General features: G+C 37.2%; 1 long non-coding RNA gene across 1 annotated transcript; it reads right to left on the bottom strand.

Annotated features, from left to right (window-relative positions):
• Window positions 1-2915: 2915 nt before the first annotated feature.
• Window positions 2916-7825, bottom strand: LOC143464726 (uncharacterized). The gene is made up of 3 exons (XR_013118532.1): window positions 6560-7825; window positions 5909-6481; window positions 2916-5827 (listed from the first exon to the last, which is right to left on the bottom strand). It is a non-coding gene; the product is annotated as an uncharacterized LOC143464726 (long non-coding RNA).
• Window positions 7826-15063: the final 7238 nt, after the last annotated feature.

The raw sequence follows: 15063 nt of genomic DNA, 5'->3' as shown, positions 1-15063 counted from the left end.
TTAGTCATAATTTGCCATCTAGTTGCGGGTCGGATTGCGAATATGGCACTTCGGGCACCTTTTTGAGTGGCTATAGACAGGTTCTGTGCTTTGTTTTGCCTTCTTTAGCATCGACCGAAAAACTCACTCTTTGTGCCAATCATTCACAACCAAGTCATAAAAAATTCTTTAATGAAAAAGCCTGTCAATAATATATTAAAAAAAACCTTGCATGTTTAAAGCTGTTTCCCCAGTTGTTTGTTAGCTTACACTTACAGGAAAGTTATAACACAGTTACGTTATCCTAACCTGCACCTATATTTTCGATGTTATCTTCAATTCGGTATGGGGATACAATTCATCTCCAGTACCTACACTTCAACCGCTTCCTACCACTACGTAAAACGGTCAATTCCAATCAGATTATGGGACGCGATCTTATTTGAAAGGAAGGAACTCGATCCACCTCCTTTACAATCTTCCAGTCACAGCTTTAATAAATTGTTCTTTTGTCTTAAACTACACGTTTTCTGGATTTGGTCGCCTCCAATAGCTGTAAAACCTCTGTAGTCATCGTGCAGCCTTAGGGCTTTACCGCGTTTTTACCGCTCATTGATTGTTAGCGAGTGTTTTATTCTTGTCTTAGCATGCTACAAACGTCGAACAACGGAAGGAAATAAATCTGACCAGAGTTGTGCCGAGCTCAGTATAAGTTACTAGCTTTTATGCAAGGTGACAAATTTCAAATGAATACTTTTCTGTTTCAAGCTTTTGCTGTAACTGAAAACAGTCGCTGTTAAGCGATTTAGCGTCGTACGTTCTCGTTGTAATAAGCATATGGACGGTGGTGTTTCTGCAGTCATGTGTATTGTGTAGACTGAACAGTCAAAATGGTTTCTGCCTTTAGGCAAACAGGGGACGGTTGAAATTTTGACATTCACGCACATGTCTCCCAGCCCTAACAATTGAACGACAAGACTTAATTGCAAAAACATCAAAACTTTGTGTGGAGGCGTGCCTTGTTACCGGCCAGTGGTATTCAATTCACTTAACCAAGTTTTTGCTTTGCAATTCTTCTCATGATGAAAAGTCTGCTATACAAAAGCCGAACATACTTCCGGGTTGAGAGCCTATTACGGTGTTCCGTCCTTGTTTATTTTCCCGGGTATGAATAATTTTTCGTTGAAAATGCGCAATTTATTTTTTACTGTTCTATTTTCTCATTTCATAAGCATTATTTTATCAAAGGCAAGCAGTATGCGTAAGTATCATAAAACAGGCAAACTGAGTCCATTCGCTTAACGATAATAATTTTCAGCTTGAAGCAAACGTCGTTGCGCAATACGATTTTCTATTATTACGACACACTTGCTGTCAAACGCATCACTATTAATGCCAAATATTTTTAGGATAAATTACCAAAATATCAGTTTTTCAAACTCTTTGCCCTATTTATTTAATTAATTAATAATGCTCTTTGATAGCTAATAAACACATTACACTTTTATTTGAACTACCTCACAGTAAAGTTGTACCCACCATGATTTATGATAATGGTTGTAACGTTATACTACGCATAGTTACCTCAGATAAAGCACGAAAGCGTAAATGCCGCGAAAAATATCAATTGTTTGATTTGAAATCGTTTTTTCTACTGAAAACAAGAATTCTAATCCTCGCACACCTAGCCAGTTTAACACCATCTATCACATTTTCGTGAATCGTAAAACGGGTTGTAATCTGGGGAGAACGAGTACGGTACTTTTTCGGTTACGTAAAATTCGTTTTCAGTACGTTCGAAAAAGTCTCCTTTTGATACTCTGGAACCCGAAAATGTTGCGGGAGAACATCTTGGTTTCTATTTTACGTTAATAATGCGATCTAAGTGCACGGCAATTTCGCTCGTAGTTATGTATAATTAAAGGAAGAAATGATCTTGGAAAAAGTCAATCAAATTTTATGCGTCATCCCGATCAAACCCGTCGTTAAAGTTCGCGCAAGCTGTTATTACGAGTTATCTAGTTTGCTCAGTCTAGCGCTTTCGGCAAAAAATTTTCAGCATTTTCAGAAAACAAGTTAGTGTGACGGAGGTATACAAATAACTGATGATCGTAACGGAGACATTCAATTATGAAGTTTCCGATTATCCCGGAAATTATTGAAAAAGCGGGCTATATTTAGAAATGACGTCGGCTGGTTGCTTTCCGTTCCTTTGACGCAAATTCCGAGTTGTAACTTTTTAATATTACTTGCAACTATTTAGTTTTATAAGTTAAAATTGATCATCCTAAACACTGAACGTAGATGCTAGTCAATTAACGTGCTGTTATTTAACAAGCTATTTACAATATATCTTGGACATTTTAAGCAATTTCTAACCACTTACGTTCAAACACTTCAGTATATTACACATTTCGACGTAGTTCAGTTACAGTTTTTTTATGTTGCATTGAAAACCAGCATAGACTAAGCTCGTTGTGTTTTGTGTAAATAAATATTAACTTCAGTTGCGTTAACTTTGCTCAGTATTTCACTTCAAAAATATCCAGTGTTTGCGGTATTATTCTCAAGCAGTACTGCATCAGTGTTTCCTTGTTAAGTTGATATACTGTAAAATATACAACATATTGAATATACTAAACATTTCAGAAATACTAGAAAAAGGTTAGAGCACACTTAGTACAAAAATGCAGTTTATGTTTTTCAGATGGTTGTGTAGGAGTGACATCTTTTAGGCGGTACTACGACACCTTATCGAAAGACACTTTATCGAAAGACACTTTATCGAACGACACCTGATCGAAACGACAGCTGATCGAAAGACACTTTATCGAACGACAGTTAATCGAGCCGACAGTTGATCGAACGACACTTTATCGAAACGACAGCTTATCGAACGACACTTTATCGAACCGACAGTTAATCAAAACGACAGTTGATCGAACGACACTTTATCGAACCGACAGTTCAAGCAAGATTTTTGCGTGTTTCTCAAACATTGAAACAATGAGCCATTGTGATGTGCGGTCTTTGTAATGGTGTGCATTAATGAATTGTGATGTATATATCATAAAGTTGACGATTTATATTTTATATCTATATTTTATATTTGTATCATAAAGTGTTCGATTTCGCATGGCGGCCGGCCCGCCCACATATTAATAAGATATCACAAGAATACGCACGAGAATTACTAAGTACGAGATTGTCTGTACAGTAGACTAGACTAGTCATTATAGATACAAAGAGTAAGGAATTGAAGGCAAAATTTTATAGCAAGGGGCATGTCGCTGCCTGACTTTTACACAAAGTAGCTTCTTGAAAGTGGTCTTTATCCCAGCTTGACCGACAGCGCAAAATAAATGGCTTCGATGTGGCCAACCCCGCACACACATTTGCAATCGTTAATTACTAGAAACCTATGCGTCGTAGACTGGCGAGATTATTACAGGTTAGTAGAAACATCATCTGGCTTCCTGTATACATCATAATTGTAAAACTAAAGAAAGTGAATTTAGTGTAAATTAGGTATTTCTAAAAGTGACACATTTCTATAAATTCTTCTTGTTACACCGCGCCCCCGCTGTGAAAAGAGAACGAAAAAGAATAGTTAGTCAAGTTATTGGTGCGTAAATGAGTAATACGTTTCAATGCGGAGAGAGAGCAAAATTATATAAATATCACAATATCTCAAAAATTACAAAATCCAACTTTATCAAACAAACATGGACAGATAGCTGAACATCACAATGACCCATTGTTTCAATGTTTGAGAAACACGCAAAAATCTTGCTTGAACTGTCGGTTCGATAAAGTGTCGTTCGATCAACTGTCGTTTTGATTAACTGTCGGTTCGATAAAGTGTCGTTTGATCAACTTTCGGTTCGATAAAGTGTCGTTCGATCAACTGTCGTTTCGATCAGGTGTCGTTTCGATCAGGTGTCGTTCGATTAAGTGTCTTTCGATAAAGTGTCGTTCGATTAAGTGTCGTTCGATAAAGTGTCTTTCGATAAGGTGTCGCGTCACGCTTTTAGGCTAGTATTAGTACTCTCTCTGTACGTTACTTTTTAGTTCCACCGCATCAAACTCAACAATCTCAGAAAAAGCTGATTTTTAAGCAAAATGAAATTTAGATGTTCAAGAGTGAAAAATGGATACAAAAAATCCTCAGGGATTCTATAAATTTTTGCGAAGCTTTGTTTTTTGTTGTTCTGTTGATCACAAAAAAGATCTGCTATGGTAAAACGCGTTGCTATTAAACAGTGAACTCAATATTGGCATAGGATTCAAAGCACAGTTATCGAGCCGACAATTTTATAATTAACAGAGTGTTTAAAGTGCTGGGCTTACAATAATTCGGCTCATGTTCCATAAACATGTTCGATAATCATAACTTCTACAGTCCCTTTGAGACATAATCTAAATACCTCGTATATAACGGATCCATTAATTTTCTTTCACAATATCAACGATCTTCGATCTTAAGTATGGGAACACTTTGTACATCAAACTAAAGAAACTGTTAAATGCAAGAAATGTGACAAGGCACTAGAATGCATTGGGGGTTCTACATCCTCATTGAATGCTCACATTAAAAAAGTTCATGGCGTTGATACCTCTGAAGACCTGTCTCTTGAAGAATCCAAATTATTCAAGAAGCAAAAAGTGTTAAGTGAATTTTTTGCTACAAAATCGATTGCAAGAAATTTCCAGACTTGCTAGTATTGATGGATTAAATTTCCACTGTATTGTGAAAAGTGAGTTTACAGAAGACAAGATATGACACGCCTCACCCAACATCACATGAAGGTGTTAAAAACATGGTACTTAGTTATGCCATAATTCTTTCCAAAGTATAAGATACATGAATATCATTGTTCACAATGCAAGGCAACATTGGTCACTCGAAATGAAAAGAATTTATCGTTCTCTAAAACTATTCGAGGATAACAGAAACGTTAGGCAAAAAATTGGAAGAGTGTAGCTTAGAGTTCAGTCTCCATATTGTTGGATGTATGACTGATATTTCTGTGTTTATGGTAAAGGTCATAATAATGTGAGATCAAAGCTCTGAAGAATGTGAACTGAAGAAAACCAGGAAAAATAGTAGCATGTTTGAAAGTGCTCATGAAACAAATGAGACACCTCAAATTACGGAACGATATTCAAAAGTCAGTGCAAAAGTCAGAAGAATTTGCTGAATGTTTCAAAAATCTCCACTTAAGAATGATGATTTCAATAAGAATTACATCTCATACTACACTGCAAGACTTGTTGGAGCAGTCCTTTAGCGATGATTGAATGCTTTTTATAACTCAAAAACTGCATTTCTAAAGCTTTAAATAGAGTAAATAGCCTCAACTGAAGATGTCTTTGAGAACAAATGGGTTATTTTAAGTAACCTAGCTAAATGTCTTCACCCTCTCCAAATCGTTTTGAAACTTGCCTCCTCTGAAGATTCCACTTTTCTCGAAGCTGACATGCTCATGAAGGTCGGCATAAGTGAACTGGTAATCATAATCAAGGCAATCCTATTGCTGTTTGCATAAAGAAGCCTCTCATTAACCGCTAGGTCTCAGTAAGGAACAAGTAAGTTGTTTCATTGTTAAGGTACTTGACCAATCAAGAACAAGTAGACAGAAGTGACTCTTCAAATACACTGCCAATAGCGCCTCTTAGACCTTTCAAAACTTTTGCTGAAGAAGTATTTTTGAGGCTTTTTCCTAACAAAGCTGGAAATTGTGAAGCAGAATATGGATTCCCAGCAGCAGATGGTGAGGATGGGTTACAAACAGAAATTGCTCACCAACTGCACAATGGTGACCTGATGTCCGAGTACATAAACGAACTGAAAAAATTAAAAGTATACAAGAAACCGTTACAGCCTTTCAACATTAGCTCAGAAATTAAACAGTATGAAGATACCCACCGAAAAAGTAACAATTTACAACTTTTGTTTGATGTACTTAAATAACTTTTGCAGATTAGTGACATTACTTTGGCACTTCCGTTCTTCCGCAGGTTAGTGTTGAATGAGAAAAATGGAAGAGGAAAGTCTGAATGCAAATTTATATACAATTGTTTCTCTTAAAAACTATAATTTTGTAATTGCTGAGTTTGAAGGTTGTATGCCTAGCCCTACTCCATACAACACTTGAATCAGCAGATTAGAGGACTTTTCTACAGTTCAAGGAATCAAGGCTATCAGATAAAACGGTTGGTTTTTGTCTATTTCAGTTGCTTTAGATAAGAAAAGGCAATCAACAGTTGCTGTTAAAGAATCTAATTGTAACATGACACAAACGTGATACACAAGGTAATTTTGTTGTGCATGTCAAGCAAAGCTTTAAATAAACAACTAAAACTAAATACAAACTGAATTAATTACATTTAAACGCCCCAAAGATACCACAGAAACTCTTACGCATTCTACTTTGCATACTACGCTGACCACGTAACATAACTTCGCATCAAACTAGCCCAGTGCGTACGATTCAAACCGCTGTAAAATAAAAACTAGGGCAAAATATTTTCAAAATTTTTTTTATCGCATTTATAAAGGAATTCATATGTGGCTCACCTGAATGAAATCTTTACAATCCGATGGCCAGAACCCAGACTGCAGAGGATAGCGAGAGCACACCGGAGATTTTTTCCTAAAAGGGCATTGCACACCAGGGCAAACTGGTGTCCCCAAAAAAAGGAGACACTAACTTTTGCTCTGATTTTTGCTGCAAAATCAGTATTTAAAACCGATACCACTAAAAAAAAAAAAACGAGAAACACTGATTTTCCCCCGATTTCTATCGTATAGTGCCGCACCTTGCCTACACAAACACCAGGCAGTCTTGGGCCACAAGTCTAAGTGCACACCCGACCTGTCGGCGACAACTGCCATACTCTGCAGTCCGGGTCAGAACGCTTGTAATTTAAAAAAGAATCAAAGTTGGTTGATATTTTCCATTGTTAAGTATCGGCGAGTGAAAAAATTTTGCGACCCAGATAGTAACTCGGAAAGGGTCTATTGCCAAAGTAACTCCTACAATTATGCTCAAACAGTATAAAAACATAATCATATAAGATTGTTATACACTGCTTAGATTTGACATATAAAAAGTGGAAACATTTGAGAGAAAACTTGAGAATTTCAGGATATAAGCCATATACTCTTTTCAGGTCTAATGTACCACTGCATAACCACAGGATGCCTTTGTATACTTGACCCCAGCTACTCAAATTTTGACATCATCTGGTTGTGCACTTGTATACTAGACCCAATTCTTCTGCAGTTAGTAGCTAGCCTAAACCCAATATGCCGCGCAAATTTAATCATAGCCTAAATTGTAGATCCGGCATACAATTGAGCAATCTTCACACTATCAGACTAAATGAGGCCTATACCGCCATCAGATAAAAAAGTTGAACCATCCCAGCCTTAGTCACTCACTTCGCAATTTTCTAGTCTAACTTTCCAAGTACGGTAGCCTATGATGGAAGGCGAGCTCACATAGGCTAACAGTAACAGCCCGGTACGGGCAGCCTACAAGCAAACCTCGTTGACCTCCAACACGCAACAGATCTTACCAAAGCCTATGTACCAAAGTGATAAATGTCTTTAACTTATGACTCCCCTAATCCACATTTCTCTGTTAATTTCAAGTTGAGTAAGTCATAAAAATCATATTTGTTTGTTCGTATGTGCTATGAAATCATACTTGCAATTATTGTTATTGAGAATTTGTTGACAATAAATTCAATTATTATTAACAATCCAACAACAATTGCATGATTATGAATTGTTCAATATCAAGAAGTACTTACAGTAGTTTCATAAAACTGCTGTAAGTATAATCGAGATTACAAACTACAATAGAAGCAAAGTGGTAGCACGCGTACGGAGTTACGGACAAATCTAAATAGAAAAATATAGTTAAGTAACTAATTTAGCTCTTGTAGCTAATCTACCGGACCATTAAGGACAATATTTAGGTTTGGTGGCCGTGCTAAACGCCCATGTTTGTACCACCACTGTAATTTACATCTTGCACGATTTGAGCCCTCAGGGATTTCCCGCTTGGCGTAGTTTTTTCTTTGACCAGTCTACAACGAGGGTAGCACTATACTTTTCGCTTCCCACCATCTTAGGCGACTGCAGCGGCTTGGATGTCTTTTTATAATAAGTTAATAACATTGCACCATATCTTGCAATGCGTTTTCCAACAGATTGACATTTATGAATAGAGCTTTTAGGAAAAAGCTTATTTCAACTCCCCATCATGCAACTGTTGTTTACCACGTCGCACATTTCAACTCCCCATCTACACATTATAAAAGCTCGCGCTTTTATCAGTGATTAGACAGACAAAGACAGAACGAGATCGCTTACCGAATCTCTGTCGGACTCGGTGAAAATGAACTCTTGTAGAACGGCAGTTTTCAAGATTCGACTCACTTAATAGTCTTGCGTTAAAACGTGTACAAAATTTCAAATATACGCCTTCACTTGTAAGCATATTCGTTGCAACCTGTAGCCAACTAACAGCCACAGCGTTAAAGTATCCTAACCGCACGCAACAATAGAGTCAGACAAGTCAACAGATAAATTAAGTTAAGATACCCTCACAAGTCAAAAAGGTATCTTCACATCAATGGGCCAATGACAAATAATACATTAAGCCTTTTAGTTGCGTGAAGCTTACAAAAGAACGACAAATGAGTATGACAAAAGCGTTTTTTTAACTTTTAAGGAACCGAACCGATGTTGAATATCGCGATTTCCAGGATAATGTTGAGACGTTGACGTAATGGTTTAAAAAAGTTTGTTGAACTAATCAGCGGCTAGGATTGAGTGTTGTTTTTAAGTTTGGGAATTACCCTAGCAAATGGCGTGTTAAAAACTTCGAGGTCGCATGCATAGTAGTTTTAACTGGGTATGTGTTAAAATGTTTTCGTGGCGTCACCATCAGCAGTTTGCTGTTTTTGAGTAGAGCCTTGCAATTGATGACGTCAGGTAGTTACTGATTTGTGACTTAGAGAGTCAATTAGCTGTACACTTTCTCAATATTACGAATATCCAAGAACCAAGATTATAAGATGTCTACCGAGTTGCAATCACCAATGCTTAGCTTAGACAACTTTCGGTAATTCAGTCAGCTAACTCTCGTCGCTGGTAGAAGTGCGAGCTAATATAACGTGAAAGCGATGAGAGTTAAAATGTTAGACATGTAAAACGCAGATAGTCGTATCTTGAAAACTGCCGTTCTACAAGTTTTACATGAGTTCGTTTTCACCGAGTCCGACAGAGGTTTGGTCAGGAATCTCTCTTTCTTTCTTTCTTTGGTCACTGATGAAAGCGCGAGCTTTTATAGCCCAAGCCGCTGCCGACCTGGCATAGCTAAATATATGTATCAGGAAAACGGCAAAAATTCAACAATTAGCAAAGTCAAGGGAAGCTGGCGGCATTATTGCAAGACGCGGGGAACAAATGTGATCAAAACAAAACTTAATTAACTGCGCTTGTTGAGAGTCGTCACTACTGCTGTCACTGCTTTTTAAAATGCGCGTAGCTTCCAGTTTCGTATAAAAAGTTATAACCAAAACGTTTCAAAACATTTTGCTAGAATAGATCATACTTATTGTATCGCACAACACTATCATTGCACTCAATTACTTCTTTGTGTGTATAACGGACATAACATAATGAAATCGACCTTGACCATGGCTTAAATAGCCCACAACCGCATGGAGTTTATACCATACGGTTGTACCCAGCCAGATCACGGCTCGATTTCTTAACAGAATCGCTCAAAATTACGGTTGAATCTATTATATTGTGCATGATGATTGCAAATTGCAACCAACGTTTTTCCAAGGGTAAGCTGGTAGATTGCTGGGTATCATTGGTTCCGTTGTTTGCCTGCGGTTGTGGGCACAATTAAAGTATTTAATTCTTTACCTACGTTTCTATGTCTCGTCGCAAAGTGGAAGGTATAACAAGACACGTTCCCTTTAGCATTAAGCCGCACTGAAAAAATATGTTTGGCGATTCGCGAGAAAATGCCCTCATGTTCGAATCTGCTTGCTGACGCCATCCTGATTCACAATATTTAATAAGCTTAGACCAAATATCATCGTTTCGAATCTCTTTGGATTTCTTCCAGTCTTTGGTCTGATGCTGGAAACGATTTCATTATCGCGTTAACGAAACTTCCCACTTCATCATGTAGTTCTTGATCAGATTTTGTTGTCGAATTACTTTCAGGCGATCTTGACGAGGTTTCTGCTTTGACCAGCTTTTTTTCCTGCAACGTTTACAATGTCAAAAGAATATCATAAAAGCCGCATACGAAACTTTGGAGACAAGGAGAAAGTTCATCCGGTGTTTTTTTGCCAAAAATTCACCAAGGGCTTGTGGTTAGTGTGAACAATAAACCACAAACCTAGAAGGTAATCTTTAAACTTTTTACATGCTCACGTTGTTACTAGGCCTTCTTTGTATATCTGAGCATACTTTCGCTCTGTGATGTTCAACGACCTAGAAGCAAATGCGACAGGATGTTGCACACTCTCAATTCTTTGCAATAAAACGGCACCAAGACCATCAGACTACTGACAAAACAATTTCGTTATTTGAGTTATCATGAGCAAGAATTAGAGAGTTTGTTGAGCGCATTTTAAAAAGATCAAGAGCAGTTGGATGCGTCTTGCCCCACTGAAATTTAGAATACTTCTTAAGTAGTTCTTGCAATGGCAAAGTAATGTCGACCAGGCCTGGAATAAATTTAGAAAGTTGTCTGGCCATTCCCAACAACCTGCATACACTGCTGACATCTTGCGGACTTAGCATATTCAAAATGGCTGAAACAATTTTTCTTTGGATCTGCACTGATGCCGTTGTCGTCGATTATAATTATGTGTCCAACGTACTTTAATGAAGGCTTTGAAAATTCACATTTATCAGTAAGAGTAACTCAAGCAACCATTAATTTCTTAAGAACACTCACTACTCGTTCGTCGTGCTGCTTTTCTGTAGAGCCAAACACGATGATATCGTCCATGTTAGTATGGCGATTGTAATAGTAAATTGTAATAATTCATGTAATTGACGTTTTAATTAGCTATTGTGTGCTCTCTAGCTAGGAATGTTTATATTATCAAGAAAGTACTACTGTCTTTGGTTAATCATGTCATTCAAACATTTAATTCCTAAGCCGACATATAACTTACTTTACCCAGTTTTCTAGTGCTGTAAGTGGCGTCATATATTCAGGGTGTACGTGGTTAGATGGTACTTGCGGTAAAGAATCTCGGTGACGTAGAATATGTTGGATTTTTAGTCGTTACAATGAAACACTGTTGAATACCTATCTCGAATGTATAACGTTTTTTTCTCTGATTTGCTGAATATAGCGATATAAAAACTGAGTCTTAGTTCAACTCGCCCCTTTCTCTTTAATCCCCTTGTCATCATTAAATTCATGTCGTTAGCTCTATTCGGATTCCAAATGGTATATGACTTTGCTGCTGATGTAATTTAAACGCAACTACATTGGAAATACAATTCGGACTTTATGAACGTTGTACCTACTTAAAGAAACAAGAAGAGATAGCATAAGCAACGGAGTCAAAAGCCCCATCATCGTCACACTACAAAGGACACGTGACGCGACACCTTATCGAAAGACACTTTATCGAACGACACTTAATCGAACGACACTTTATCGAAAGACACTTAATCGAACGACACCTGATCGAAACGACACCTGATCGAAACGACAGTTGATCGAACGACACTTTATCGAACCGAAAGTTGATCAAACGACACTTTATCGAACCGACAGTTAATCAAAACGACAGTTGATCGAACGACACTTTATCGAACCGACAGTTCAAGCAAGATTTTTGCGTGTTTCTCAAACATTGAAACAATGGGTCATTGTGATGTTCAGCTATCTGTCCATGTTTGTTTGATAAAGTTGGATTTTGTAATTTTTGAGATATTGTGATATTTATATAATTTTGCTCTCTCTCCGCATTGAAACGTATTACTCATTTACGCACCAATAACTTGACTAACTATTCTTTTTCGTTCTCTTTTCACAGCGGGGGCGCGGCGTAACAAGAAGAATTTATAAAAATGTGTCACTTTTAGAAATACCTAATTTACACTAAATTCACTTTCTTTAGTTTTACAATTATGATGTATACAGGAAGCCAGATGATGTTTCTACTAACCTGTAATAATCTCATCAGTCTACGACGCATAGGTTTCTAGGTTACTCTCGTACTTAGTAATTCTCGTGCGTATTCTTGTGATATCTTATTAATATGTGGGCGGGCCGGCCGCCATGCGAAATCGAACACTTTATGATACAAATATAAAATATAGATATAAAATATAAATCGTCAACTTTATGATATATACATCACAATTCATTAATGCACACCATTACAAAGACCGCACATCACAATGGCTCATTGTTTCAATGTTTGAGAAACACGCAAAAATCTTGCTTGAACTGTCGGTTCGATAAAGTGTCGTTCGATCAACTGTCGTTTTGATTAACTGTCGGTTCGATAAAGTGTCGTTCGATCAGCTGTCGTTTCGATAAAGTGTCGTTCGATCAACTGTCGGCTCGATTAACTGTCGTTCGATAAAGTGTCTTTCGATCAGCTGTCGTTTCGATCAGGTGTCGTTCGATAAAGTGTCTTTCGATAAAGTGTCTTTCGATAAGGTGTCGTAGTACCCAAAGGACACTTTCTAGAACCTAGACCATGCAAGATGCTTGACATCTGTTGTTGAAATTGTACTGGGGCTTATGTTATCCCGAAGAGTAAGCTATTGAATCAGTATCTTCCTAAAAGCGAAATGAAAGTAATAAAGAAACTGGATTGCTCTGTCAAATGTACCTGCCAAAAGCCACACTTGGTGTCAAGTTTCGTAAAAGCTTTGGCGATGGTAAGTTGCGCAGGAGTCTCATCCACAGTTGGTAGTCATTCTTTCTCGTGAAACGTGTTTATTCAAATTTATGTAATCTATGCACAATTTCACAATAACATTCTTTTTAGGAAAAACGCTGCAACAACGTTTAGCGTTGGTTAGGGTAAATTCGGAGTCCATCTGTAGCCGCTAAGATAAAGATTGATCAAGCAACTTTATTACAATATGGTCGCGGATCATTAATTTTTTAAGTAAACCATAATTACACTTTTCTGCTAGCGTATACAAAGAGGTAATGAATTCGTTAACCGATTGTTGCGCGTTTTTCACTCTTTTGTTGATAATCACTTGTTCATAAATTATGTTTTTTCTCACGTTGAAGTAATCATCAAGCATTTCCTTTACAACGTTATATTTGCCCACCTCTTCATCACTCAAATCATAAGAAGACAGAACATCATCTCCTTTATCCCGAGCAAATAAAGGAATATATTTACTCGTAACTTTCTGGCTTTTTTCCGAGAATTGCGTTGCCGTCCGGTATCTTTCAAAACGTCGTACCCATATATCCCATTCTTCTGGGTGATTGAAGTCAAATTGCTCTGGCGGAGCTTCTTAAAAGACATGCTTTCTTTCGCTTGGACTTGATAGCTGCCAACATGTAACGTGGTGAGTTTGTTACAACAAAAACCGTGCATAACACAAGAGAGGAAACATAAGAATGCGAATCATGATTAACTATAACAAACATGGCACTTCCAATAGACATCAAATACTGTGGTAACAATATAATATAGAGATCACACGACACGACTAAAACCTTCTTGCGCAGCATGGGTTCCTAACCTGGGGTCCATGAATGTCAAACGTCATGATGAACTTTTGGGAATTAATCAAGAGTTTTTTTTTTAACTTGATGTTTTGTTCAGTTATGTAGGTAACTAGATTAAATTAAAGTTCTGTCTGCCCAGATTGCGGAGTACGGTAGTCTAGCTATAGGCGGCGGATAACCTATGATGTCACGCGAAACCCGAAGTTTTTTGGTGTAAAACTGCTGGCACACCATGGCACCAGTTTGTTTAAAATCGCCACGCAAAATATGGACTTGAGAGCTACAAGCCTATCCCTAAATCTAATCGAAAATTTGTTGTCCTACTCTAGACCCAGAGGACAGAGTTAGGTATAGGCGCTCTCAATATAGCTTTTTATGAGGTTTAGTGGCGGACTTTAAGTGCGTAATTTTCCGCTTAAGACTTGGATAGAATAGGACTTTTGTTCACTAAATTTTCACCTGACTGGGAAGTACGGCAGTTTTCGATGATCTTTCGTGCATGCATAGATGCAAATTTTGGCGTGATGGCGTGCACTGAAACCTCATTTATTTATTATAATTTGACGTTTAGGCAACATTTTTTTTGTTTATTGATTATAAATCGGCATGAAGATAAAATGTTCGGCTTGCTCGTTAATAAATCTCGTGTGTACAGGTGCCACACCTTATACTGTGGTATTCTAAACCTGTAGTCTGTTCTATTACTGTGGAGGACTTTGTCAGGTATACCTTAAGAACATATTTTTGGCTTCAAAAACTCTAAGGGAGCTTATAGGAGGCATCAAAGACCAAAGCATGCCATAAAGTCTTTCTTTGTTTTATTATACAGTGAATTTACTAAAAGACTGATTACTCGAAAAATCCTCCATAGGAAAGTTTGCATGTCAATTTATTATGTTTTGGACTACCATTCCATAAAATGCCATCAAACTTTTTTAACAGAGGCTCAAAATAAACACTAGAAGTTTTTATCTAAAAAAACAGTTTTAGCTACTTTCATTCTAATTTTTAGCCAAATTCTGCACGTGACCTGGGATATTGAATTTTTTTGATGATGGCGCATATGGTTTAAAGTTTAAACAAATAATTTAGAACACCCAGTGATATTTTAGGAAAGACAATGTGGTAATAGAATGTTTTGAGTATAATTCTATTTGTTTGTGTAATTGTTATATTTGTAGCTGAATTTGAGAAACTTGCATGGATAGATTTTTCTTAACTTGAAATCATGGTCAATGTTATTAAAGGAGTTTTAGTTGAATGTGATCCAGCTATGAAACAATATCTTTTGCATTTGGATGAATTGAGCTCA

The sequence above is a fragment of the Clavelina lepadiformis genome, chromosome 7, assembly GCF_947623445.1.
Source record: "Clavelina lepadiformis chromosome 7, kaClaLepa1.1, whole genome shotgun sequence".
In the NCBI taxonomy this organism is placed as follows: Eukaryota; Metazoa; Chordata; class Ascidiacea; order Aplousobranchia; family Clavelinidae; genus Clavelina; species Clavelina lepadiformis.
Note: the sequence above shows the minus strand (reverse complement) of the source record. Positions and strands in the feature narration are given on the sequence as shown.